The sequence below is a fragment of the Schistocerca cancellata genome, chromosome 9 (genome assembly GCF_023864275.1).
Source record: "Schistocerca cancellata isolate TAMUIC-IGC-003103 chromosome 9, iqSchCanc2.1, whole genome shotgun sequence".
Classification (NCBI taxonomy): domain Eukaryota; kingdom Metazoa; phylum Arthropoda; class Insecta; order Orthoptera; family Acrididae; genus Schistocerca; species Schistocerca cancellata.
Window position 1 is genome coordinate 319,663,202 of NC_064634.1, and position 11,395 is coordinate 319,674,596.

An 11,395-nucleotide genomic window follows, 5' to 3' on the forward strand; every position below is an offset into this window, starting at 1 on the left:
GCAGATTAAAACTGTGTGCCCGACCGAGACTCGAACTCGGGACCTTTGCCTTTCGCGGGCAAGTGCTCTACCAACTGAGCTACCGAAGCACGACTCACGTCCGGTACTCACAGCTTTACTTCTGCCAGTACCTCGTCTCCTACCTTCCAAACTTTACAGAAGCTCTCCTGCGAAACTTGCAGAACTAGCACTCCTGAAAGAAAGGATATTGCGGAGACATGGCTTAGCCACAGCCTGGGGGCTGTTTCCAGAATGAGATTTTCACTCTGCAGCGAAGTGTGCGCTGATATGAAACTTCCTGGCAGATTAAAACTGTGTGCCCGGCCGAGACTCGAACTCGGGACCTTTGCCTTTCGCGGGCAAGTGCTCTACCAACTGAGCTACCGAAGCACGACTCACGTCCGGTACTCACAGCTTTACTTCTGCCAGTACCTCGTCTCCTACCTTCCAAACTTTACAGAAGCTCTCCTGCGAAACTTGCAGAACTAGCACTCCTGAAAGAAAGGATATTGCGGAGACATGGCTTAGCCACAGCCTGGGGGATGTTTCCAGAATGAGATTTTCACTCTGCAGCGGAGTGTGCGCTGATATGAAACTTCCTGGCAGATTAAAACTGTGTGCCCGACCGAGACTCGAACTCGGGACCTTTGCCTTTCGCGGGCAAGTGCTCTACCAACTGAGCTACCGAAGCACGACTCACGTCCGGTACTCACAGCTTTACTTCTGCCAGTACCTCGTCTCCTACCTTCCAAACTTTACAGAAGCTCTCCTGCGAAACAGGAGAGCTTCTGTAAAGTTTGGAAGGTAGGAGACGAGGTACTGGCAGAAGTAAAGCTGTGAGTACCGGACGTGAGTCGTGCTTCGGTAGCTCAGTTGGTAGAGCACTTGCCCGCGAAAGGCAAAGGTCCCGAGTTCGAGTCTCGGTCGGGCACACAGTTTTAATCTGCCAGGAAGTTTCATTAGACACATTGTCTAAGGGTAAATATTGACCCTTAGACAATGTTTCTAATAGTGTATTTTGAACACGACAGTATGCCATCTTAGGCACTGTATAACATTAAAACACTTGATAATGGCACTTTGAAGCCGAAATCATGATCGTGTAAATGCAACACCGCAAATAAACAGTCTAATGGTGGTACTGACTTTAAAGTAATATATTATGACTGTGGCCCCACATTATGAAAAAATTATTGAAGTAAAATTGTTCTGTTATAGTCTCTGTATAATTGGCGAGGAAAATCAGTTCAATGGAAACTAACAGTATACCACCTCTAATACGACTATGCCCAGCAGGGCACTGTGGTGATCATAACAACCTTCTGAACCCTGAACATACAAATAATGTGTCATGGATTAAAGCATACAGTTTCAGTGTTGGTATTAGGGACAGAAATGCACGTACTAAAATACCTTAACAGAAAAGAGGGGGTGAGTTGAGCAGGTATGAAACGACAGTGGTAATGCCGACGGTGAGGAAGTGATAACCCTCACAAATACCGTAAAAATATTGTATGGTCGGCGATGTGTCGTGTTATGTCGTTTAATAAGAGCACATATAACTGTAATTTAGTTTCAAATAAATACATTAATTATTAATAGTAGTGTGCTATTTATAAATAGTATGATATTTACAAATAATTGTGATCACTCGATATTTTTGCCGAGTCACTCGACATCTGGATAATAGATTATGATTACAGTTTTACATGTCTCAGACTAGACTTTTAGGTATAATGTATATAGGAAATAAACAGGTGGCTGAAGTGTAGGCTGTTTCTCCTCTTAACTCAGATAAAACTCGGTGTAACGACTTAGCCCCAAACCGAAGGTCAGTTAGAGATATTCACATAAGAAGTAACGCAGTACATTAATTTCATTTGTTTCGTTTTATTACTCACCTTATTTTTAAATTCTTCATAGTTAAGTATGTCGGCTTGGTGTATTAACTCTTTCAGTCACGAATTATTTTTCTCCTGAAAAAAAAAATCATGACTTTCCTATCCAGTTCTTCAGATTAAATTAATATTTTTCAGATGTATATACTATTCTGAGGTGCCCCTCAAGGGGGATGCAACGCGTCCCCAAATGAGGACATTGTGTTCAAGTGGGTGCAGTATAAGTCGAAAAGTGAAAGTATTTTATTTGATTTTATTTCACCAAAATACAGATATTACACAAAGATTACTTAATGATTATATAAATAACTATAGTTTTGCACTTGTGAAGAATGATCTTCAAAGAAACATTTTTTTCTATCCAAACGTAAGTGAATGTTACATTTTACACAATAAAATGTGGTTTTGCCTTTGCAAACCGGTTTTTTGCACCTGTCTAATGATTTTTTGTCACTGACCAGTGGAAGATGCCCAACGTTGTCCAATCGAACATCAGCTTCTGGACGAACTTCCGCATTGGCTCGTCTTGAAGTTCTTGGAGATGGCATTGGACTCTCACAAGTGGTAGCTGGCTCATCTATTTCTGTCAGTGCTCTGGCCACACATGCCCTAAAGTGAAGCAAATCAAGGGCCCTATTTTTACGAACACCTAATTATGTTGCATTTTTCTTGTACTCATTCCGTGCATTTACACATGCAATATCAACTGCATGAGCAAACGTGCGAAGCGTGCACTTTCGCGATCTGATAAATGTGCGATAAATTGTGATCAGAAAATCCATCTTGTCGGCCCCTCCCATACGTTGATTGTAAATTTGAATAACTTCTGGCCGGTCGATTTCAACATATCTCCATACCCTATAACAAAAAATGCTATTACGAAAAAAACTTGAATAACTTCTGCCCGGTCGACTTTAACATATTTCCTCCATATCCCATAATAAAAAATAAAAAAGCATAAAAAACGTACATCTGAATAACCCAGATGAAAAAGCCGCTAAATTCATTTTATGTCGATTTTCAGGTGGACACACGGCCTTATAGATTTTTTTCGGCTGTCGAAAATCGTGTTCGGTTTCAGCAGCAGTTAACTGCTGTCTATGGGTGCAAAGCCCGCTATGTGCCCACTTGGCGTGGCTGCTGCCCTGCCATGTCCGGATGCAAAGCACGTGAACAGACAGACTTACCAATCTGGACATCCAAAGTAGCTGTCACGATTACAATGGATATGTTTCTTATTCTGCTTTAGGTTGGCTGCGCTGTGACGGATTCATACGCAACAATAATATTCTCGCTGCCAATGCATTGTAGTTTGAATGGGACGAGTGTTTCGTTATTACCTCAGTGTCACTTATCATGCAGTTAGCGGGCTTTACGTCTAGGCTACTCAGCTTACAATATACCGTATGGTATAAAACGTCTAACATTACCTCCATCATTGTCCTCTTGTTCAAAGTTATCGCCAGGGTCATCGTATAGATCGTCAATTTCAAATGAATTAACGAGCTCTGTAATTTCTTCTTCTAAAAATACAGCGGAATAATGTCCCAAATTTCTGTGATATTACAACCTTTCAGTCACAATGTCCTCATTTGGAGACATGTATAAAGTTATAAATATGTCATTACCTTTCGTTCTGAAAGACACCTTTAGTTTTCACCTTCAAGAATGCACATTTCTACTCAAAAATATTTTTTTTACCTAAACTCAGAAGATATTAACCGGCTGATGGGAGGTACAAAGAGTACTGGGAGTCGTCCATGTGACTGTGCACATTCAGTTTTGTTTTGTGGCACCGCAGATTGACAGAAGATGTCGACACTGTTTTCAAATAAACTCTCTGCTTGTGACAACATGAGGACAACAATCACAAATGGTAAAATTTAACGAATTTTAATATACTAAGCAATTATTTAGTATGTTCTTATATGAGGACGCCATGACCGAAACAGTTAAGCTACATCCCTTTCCGAGACGTTTTAAAATCTGCGTTGCAATAGAAAATCCCGCCAAATGTGAGGCGCGTTCTGTGATTAGGATTTTGTTGGCAAAAAACTGCAAACCAATTTCAAAAAATGACGAATTTAAGGCTGGCGATATAAAACAGGCGCCAGGGAAAAACTTAGCGCAAAAATTTTGTTTTCTCACATGTCCACACACGGCCAATCGCACCCGAGAGCTCGTACGGGGTATTGTATGGGAGGTGTTTGATATCCACCATACAATCCCGATTTGGCGTCAAGCGACTACCAGCTCTTCCTAGCAACGAAGACATGACTCGCTACATAAAGCTTTGGTACTGAAGCCGAAGTGCACGCCGGTATAAACCAGCGGTTGCAATTGCAGGCGGCAGATTTCTTCCGAGACGGTATTCAAACATTTGTTCCCTGTATGATAAGTGCCTCAATCTGAATGGTGATTATGTAGAAAAACAGCTTAAGAGCGTACCTTTAAAATGCAAATAATAAAATTTGGTTCTTTCTTATTGTTAATTTTTTATTTCAAATGTCTTTTACTTTCTAGACAACCCTCAGACATACAAAATTTGAAAAAAAATGTCGTGTCGGTCTGTTTCAACACTGTTCTCCCACATGCTCTTCAGGTTGCAGGTCCTCGGGGAAACACCAAAACGGCTTCCATCTCAAACGGTGCAGGTCGAACAAGAACGTACATCCAAGAACCATCGGTATAAGTGTTGTAAATTGACGTAGCTATGTTCGGGAAGTACCAGAGCTCCAGGCGCTAATAGAAAGCACTGTTGCTCAAATCGTTATAGACACTGAAAGCTGGAGATAAATTCAGCCAAACATTTTGCGAAGGATCTAACGGTGTTTAGAAAGGATAGGCTAACCACAATTGGCGGTGGTGTGTTTGTTGCTGTTGGAAGTAGTTTTATCTTGTAGCCAAACTGAAGTAGACTATATAGTTCCTGTCAGTTAGCATGGGCAGAAGTCATTATTGGGAACCGGTACAAAATAATAATTGAATCCTTTTACCGACCTCCTGAAAGGTTGAAAGAAAACTGAGTCTAATTTCAAACACGTACCACGACTCACACAATTATCGTTGGTGATGACTTCAATTTACCCTCGATATGTTGGCGAAAATAAATGTTGAAATACGGAGGTACGGATAAAACATAGTCCAAAATTGTGCTAGATGCATTCTCTGAGAATTATTTCGAATATCTAGTTCGTGAGCCCACTCGAAGAGTAAACGGTTGTGAAAACACACTTGATCTCTTAGCAACAACTAATCCAGAGTTAATAACGAACATCAAAACGGATACAGGGATTAGTGACCACAGGATTTTCGTAGCGAGACTGATTATTGTAACTCCAAAATTCTTCAAAAATAAACGAAAAATATACGTATTGAAAAAAGCAGATAAAAATTGACTTGTCCTGAGGGACAATCTCCGCTCCTTCCAAATCAACAATGTAAGTGTTGATCAGATGTGGCTTGAATTCAAAGAAATAGTATCGACAGCAATAGAGAGACTTATACGAAAGAAACTAACAAACGACGGAGGTGATCCTTCTCGCTACACAAAACGGGCTAGAACACTTGCAGAAACAACGAATTTTAAACGAACGCAAAATCTTCAAGATAGGCAATCTTTTACAGAGGCTCGAGATTTAGCGCGGACTTCAGTGCGAGATGCTTATAATAGCTTCCACAATGAAACTTTGTCTCGAAGCCTGGCAGATATTCCAAAGAGATTGTGGTTGTACGTGAAGTATGCTAGCGGCGATAGCAATGGAATTACAGTGCTGCTAAAGCAGAGTTAGTGAACACAGTCTCCCGAAATGACTTCTCCAAAGAAGATGAAGTAAATATTTCAGAATTCGAACCAAGAACAGATGAAACGTGGGTAACTTGGAAGTAAATAACCTCGCAGTAGTGAAGCAACTTAAATCCCTTAATAAAAGCAAGTCTTCTGGTCCAGACTGTAAACCAATTAGGTTCCTTTCAGAGTACGCTGAAGCAATAGCTCCATACGTAAAAATCCGTACCCAAAGAACGGAAAGTAGCACAGGTCACACCAATATTCAAGGAAGGTAGTAGGAGTAATCCACTAAATTACAGGCCCAGATCATTAACGTCGATATGCACGAGGATTTTGGAACAAACATTATGAATTACCTCGAAGAGTACGATCTATTGGCACACAGTCAACGCGGATTTAGAAAACATCTTTCTTGTGAAACACAACGAATTGTTGAGTGCTGTCGGCAAGGGATTTCAAATTGATTCCGTATTTCTAAATTTCCAGAAGGCTTTTGATACCATACCTCAGAAGCGGCTTGTAATCAAACTGTATGCTTGTGGAATATCGTCTCAGTTATGCTACTAGATTCGTGATTTCCTATCAGAGAGCTCACAGTTCGTAGTAATTGACGGAAAGTCATCGAGTAAAACAGAAGTGATTTCTGGCGTCCCCAAAGGTGGTGTTACAGAAGTTCTGCTGTTCCCTATTCATATAAACGATTTACGAGACAATCTGAGTAGCCTTCTCAGGCCGTCTGCAGCTGATGCTATCGTTTATCGCCTGGTAGTCATGAGAGAATCTTTACACGCTGCAAAACAATTCAGAAAAGATATATAAATGGTGCGACAACTGGCACTTGACGCTAAATAATGAAAAGTGTGAGGCCATTCACATGAGTGGCAAAAGTAATCCGTTACACTTCGTTACACGATAAATCAGTCAAATCTAAAGGCCGTAAATTCAAATAAATACCTAGGAATTACAATAACGAAGAACTAAATTGGAAAGCACACATAGAAAATGTTGTGGGGAAGGCGAACCGAAACGCGTTTTGTTGGTAGAACACTTAGAAGATGCAATATATCTACTAAAGAGACTGCCTACACTACGCTTGTTCGTTCCCTTTTGGAGAACTGTTGCGCGGTTTGAGATCCTTACCATATAGGATTAACGAAGTTCATGGATAAAGTTGAAAGAAGAGCAGCACGTTTTATATTCTCGAGAAATAGGGGAAGAGAGTGTCACAGAAATGATACAGTATTTGGGATGGACATCACTGAAACAAAAACATTTGCCGTTGCGACAGGATCTTCTCACGAAATGTTAATCACCAGCTTTCTCAACCGTATGCGCAAATATTTTGTTGACCTACATAGGTAGAAAGGATGATCACAATAAAATAAGTAAAATCAGAGCTCGCGCGGAAAGATACACTACTGGCCATTAAAATTGCTACACCAAGAAGAAATGCAGATGATAAACGGGCATTCATTGGACAAATATATTATACTAGAACTGACATGTGATTACATTTTCATGCAGTTTGGGTGCATAGATCCTGAGAAATCAGTACCCAGAACAACCACCTCTGGCCGTAATAACGGCCTCGATACGCCTAGACATTGAGTGAAACAGAGCTTGGATGGCGTGTACAGGTACAGCTGTCCATGCAGCTTCAACACGATACCACAGTAGTGACTGACGTATTGTGACGAGCCAGTTGCTCGGCCACCATTGACCAGACGTTTTCAATTGGTGAGAGGTCTGGAGAATGTGCTGGCCAGGGCAGCAGTCGAATATTTTCTGTAGCCAGAAAGGCCCGTACAGGACCTGCAACATGCGGTCGTGCATTATTGTGCTGAAATGTAGGGTTTCGCAGTGATCGAATGAAGGGTAGAGTCACGGGTAGTAACACATCTGAAATGTAACGTCCGCTGTTCAAATCGTCGTCAATGCGAACAAGAGGTGACCGAGACGTGTAACCAATGGCACCCCATACCATCACGCTGGGTGATACGTCAGTATGGCGATGACGAATACACGCTTCCAATGTGCGTTCACCGCGATGTCGCCAAACACGGATGAGATCATCATGATCACGACTCAGGGATAGAAACGTGGCTGCAAGATCCGTTACAGCCATGCGGATAAGATGCCTGTCATCTCGACTGCTAGTGATACGGGGCCGTTGGGATCCAGCACGGCGTTCCGTATTACCCTCCTGAACCCTCCGATTCCATACTCTGCTAACAGCCATTGGATCTCGACCAACGCGAGCAGCAATATCGCGATACGATAAACCGCAATCGCGATAGGCTACAATCCGACCTTTATCAAAATCGGAAACTTGATGGTACGCATTTCTCCTCCTTACACGAGGCATCGCAACAACGTTTCACCAGGCAACGCCGGTCAACTGCTGTTTGTGTATTAGAAATCGGTTGCAAACTTTCCTCAAATGGTTCAAATGGCTCTGAGCACTATGGGACTGAACTGCTGTGGTCATAAGTCCCCTAGAACTTAGAACTACTTAAACCTAACTAACCTAAGGACATCACACACATCCATGCCCGAGGCAGGATTCGAACCTGCGACCGTAGCGGCCGTGCGGTTCCAGACTGTAGCGCCTTTAACCGCTCGGCCACTCAGGCCGGCAAAAACTTTCCTCATGTCAGCACGTTGTATGTGTCGCCACCGGCGCCAATATTATGTGAATGCTCTGAAAAGCTAATCATTTGCATATCATAGCATGTTGTTCCTGTCGGATGAATTTCGCGTCTGTAGCACGTCATCTTCGTGGTGTAGCAATTTTAGTGGCCAGTAGTGTATATATGGTCGTTTTTTTATCGCGCTGTTCGGAAGTGGTATAATAGAGAATTATTATGAAGGCGGTTCTATGAACCCTCTGCTAGGCACTTAAGAATGATTTGGAGGAGAACCCATGTAGATGTAGATATATATGTAATAGATGAATATTCATGGGGATTTCACAGGTAATTTTAGCATAGCCTGGGGCACCGTATAGGCTATAGTTCATCAATCTACATTAAATTATAAATGCGAAAGTAACTCTGTCTGTTATGTTTTCCGGAGTAACCCACTGAACTGCTTTCGAACAATTTTGGTGTGGGATAGTTGAACAGTTGGGAATAAAACAGACTGTTTTAGAAAGTATGTAGTACAAAATACTTCTTGATTTTAAGACTATTGTGCGAATTAGGGAAAAATATTTAGTCTTTATAAAAGCTATCTACCCTTTTATCTTTGATCTTTGTGATATTTTTGAAAACACTTTTATTGATTCATATGTGCAACGTGATATATTCAAAGTAATGAATACAAGTATTGTACAATCTTCAATGTGTTTAATCCTCGCCCGTCTGTATACATTGCTCGGCAGCATCTAGCGTTGGGACAGTTTGGGAGGGTAGTCGAGTGGGGTGCACATGATGAACTATGTTTACCCGAAACAGGCAAACACGTTAGAGCAACTGATGTCTTTGCAAGTCCAGTAACTTATTTACTGACCCTCAGTCATCATAACAAAACCACTGATATGCAACCAAAGCCGCTGGGAACAGCTAGTTAAAAAAATGGTTCAAATGGCTCTGAGCACTATGGGACTTAACTTCTGAGGTCATCAGTCCCTTAGAACTTAGAACTACTTAAACCTAACTAACCTAAGGACATCACACACATCCATGCCAGAGGCAGGATTCGAACCTGCGACCGTAGCAGTCGCGCGGCTCCGGACTGAGCGCCTAGAACCGCGAGACCACCGCGGCCGGCCAGACAGTTATGTGTTGTTTACATTGAGGTAAGGTTTATCATTTTATTTAACGGACTCGCGCTCTCCGCTAATTAACTGCAAAGTGCTGTACTGCAAAAAACTTACTGTATTGCGTTAAAAGTAAGTAACTATAAGCTTCCGAATTGCATCGCTACAAGTAAATGACTTACGTTTTTTTTTTACTAAATAAAATCTGTAAACAAAAGAAGAAGGGAAAAAAGAAATAAAACACAAAGCTACAACAGGTTTTACTTGGTTACAGCGAGGGTAATAATTACGTAACTTCTACATTTACAACATATCACATTTACAAAAGGTGTTCGAAAACAGAGTAGCCTAGGGGAGTGATGTACAGCACTGCCCCCTACTGGCTGGCTAGGTTCGACAAGCTCAATCGCTGTACGCGCGGCGAGTTACGTCATCTGGTGACGTCACAGGTTCAACATTCGCCATCCACTTTTGGGGTGTTTCCCGACATTTGCGGCTCCAGGTGTCTTACATTAAATTACTTCGCTCAGGGTCATCTACGTCGCTTCGAGGGTTTTTAAACGTTAATAAGATATAAGTCCTACGAAAATCACCGGAAACCTTTAGGGACGGGTTCCTTACAGCAAAACAAGGAAAAAAGTCTAGTAAAAAAGGGCTCTCAAGTGTATACCTTAAGACATATGAGCACTTATTCACAGTCGATACTACGAACCACATCTCTTCTACTGTGAGGCCTTTGCTTTTCATATTTCGGGAAGAGGTGGCATGGACCAAAACAAGAAAAATGTCTAATAAATATGGGCTATAAACGCATATCTTAAGGGCTACGAGCACTTCTTCAATTACATGTGATGATTACACTTTCGGGCACTCTGGACAGATTCCCCTAAGTACTTTAGGACATATTGTCTGTAGTTGCTTTAAAATTCTTGAGGGTATTTGCAACGACAGAAAAAAAAATTACTCTCAAGAACTATGAGCACTTGTTTAAGAGAAGAGACGTGTTTCACACTAGCGAAGATGAACAAGTGCTCATACCTCTTAAAGTATGCATCTTAGAGTCCTTTTTTACTAGAGATTTTTTCTTGTTTTACTCAATGCTTTCTCCTTCCAGCCGGCCGGAGTGACCGAGCGATTCTAGGCGCTACAGTCTGGAACCGCGCGACCGCTACGGTCGCAGGTACGAATCCTCCCTTGGGCATGGATGTGTGTGATGTCCTTAGGTTAGTTAGGTTTAAGTAGTTCTAAGTTCTAGGGGACCTCAGAAGTTAAGTCCCATAGTGCTCGGAGCCATTTTTTTCTCCTTCCAAAACAAGGAAATCAAAGATCTTGCAGTAAAGATCAGCTTCATAGTATCGGTGAAAAATTGCACAGACCTCTTAAGGTGTGCAATTTAGAGACCAAGTTTAATAGATTTTTTTTTTTACTTATTTCTGTGTAAGGAATCCCTAATGGTAGTCGACGTTTTTCTGACACACCTTATACATACTGTAGACATTGAAATATCTCGAAAACTACACAGTGAATAAAAAAAGTTGTAATTTCAATTTGTTTGTCTCGGAGGGAGACATCTAAAGATTCCACACTCGACCTCCACTCCATCCCGAACGTGGTTGGCGGGGTTAAACTTTGAAATCTTCAGTGGAAACCTCAGTTTTTTATTGCAGATTACGATTCTATAGCAAAATCTAGAGAAGTTTTGTCTGAGGCATTTTTTTCGTTCCACCACAGATGGCGCTGTAATCGGAGGAATAGAAATGGATAAACAATCATAATTTACGACTACCACTCAATGGCCCTTGAATATCCAATTTGTGAGTGGCCATATCAACAAACGACTTCCACGGTCTAAGCCAAGGTTCTATTTTGTGGTGAGTCTATATTCACAAATTATGGTATCGTTAATCTACATAACAGGCGTTGTTGGACTGTAGACAATCCTCACTG

At 41.5% G+C, this 11,395-nt stretch overlaps 2 non-coding genes across 2 annotated transcripts; both read right to left on the reverse strand.

The window, feature by feature from the left end:
• Positions 1-316: 316 nt before the first annotated feature.
• Trnas-cga (transfer RNA serine (anticodon CGA)) lies at positions 317-391 on the reverse strand. Its single transcript has one exon. It is a non-coding gene; the product is annotated as a tRNA-Ser (tRNA).
• Positions 392-8,237: 7,846 nt separating this feature from the next.
• Positions 8,238-8,321, reverse strand: Trnas-gga (transfer RNA serine (anticodon GGA)). The gene is given in 2 exon segments: positions 8,238-8,272; positions 8,282-8,321. It is a non-coding gene; the product is annotated as a tRNA-Ser (tRNA).
• Between the last annotated feature and the right edge of the window lie 3,074 nt (positions 8,322-11,395).